Source organism: Phoca vitulina, unplaced genomic scaffold (genome assembly GCF_004348235.1).
Source record: "Phoca vitulina isolate PV1807 unplaced genomic scaffold, GSC_HSeal_1.0 scaffold5373, whole genome shotgun sequence".
NCBI classification, from domain to species: domain Eukaryota; kingdom Metazoa; phylum Chordata; class Mammalia; order Carnivora; family Phocidae; genus Phoca; species Phoca vitulina.
The window spans coordinates 1-1,046 of record NW_022595055.1 but is presented as its reverse complement, the minus strand read 5'-3'; the positions used below and the strand labels follow the sequence as shown (position 1 = coordinate 1,046).

General features: G+C 42.4%; 1 non-coding gene across 1 annotated transcript; it reads left to right on the top strand.

Annotated features, from left to right (window-relative positions):
- On the top strand, positions 1 to 68 carry LOC116629852 (the record flags this gene model as incomplete). Its single annotated transcript, XR_004298832.1, has 1 exon — positions 1 to 68. It is a non-coding gene; the product is annotated as a small nucleolar RNA SNORA73 family (small nucleolar RNA).
- Positions 69 to 1,046: the final 978 nt, after the last annotated feature.

Sequence of the window (1,046 nt, the reverse complement as noted above, 5' to 3'; positions counted from 1 at the left end):
CATATTCCTACAGCTTCTCAGAGTCCTCTGGACGATGACTGAGGAGATAAACCATGCAGGAAACAGCTCCCTCTATCTGGATCTAGGTTGATTGGAAAGAAAAACCTTTTCTCAGCTGCTGTACTACTGGATTAAGCTCTTGCCTACCTTATTTTGCAGTGATCACACGGATTCCAAATAAATTTGACTTGAGGTAAGTAAACCAAAGAATTGTTTTTGGCTTGTATTTCCTGTTGACATTTAAATCATTCCAGCCCAGTTCCTTTTCATGAATGTGTTCCTGCCATTTAATACATGCAGATAGAAACTTTTTTTTTTTTTAAAGATTTTTATTCATTTATTTGACAGAGAGATAGAGAGCACAAGCAGGCAGAGTGGCAGGCAGAGGGAGAGGGAGAAGCAGGCCTCCCGCCGAGCAGGGAGCCTGACGCAGGGCTCGATCCCAGGACCCTGGGATCACAACCCGAGCCAAAGGCAGACACTCAACCAACTGAGCCACCCAGGCGCCCCCCAGATAGAAACTTTGCTGCATTTTTGTTGGCATGTTGACAGTTTAGTAAATATATGCTCATGTCTGGGAAGATAGCTTTTTTTATTCAGTAAAAGTTAATATTTTCACATCTTTCTCATGTGATAGGGTAGAAACTTGCTGCTAATGGAAAAATTGTTACAGTTTGGGTGAATTAACCAAAGTCAAGATTAGCAAAGCTTGTATGCGAATCCTATAAACAAAACAAATGTGCATACTCCCTCAAAGTCTGTGCATGGTAGCCAAGCATTTGGTGTCCAGTACAAACCCTTTCCATGATTCTGGAGATGAAGGTGGGTGTATGTACCTGAATATTCCTAGGGCAATGAGTAAGTAGAGAAACCATGAAACAGTAGTAACGACTGGGTTTTAAACAGGCTTTCCTCAAATTCACTTGTGTAGAATGGAATGGGGGAAAATGGAATCTCTTAAAAATGTTTTGAGGGTGATACTCTTTAATCATAGGCATTCCAACGTGGATACTCCCGGGAGGTCACTCTCCCCGGGCTCTGTCCAG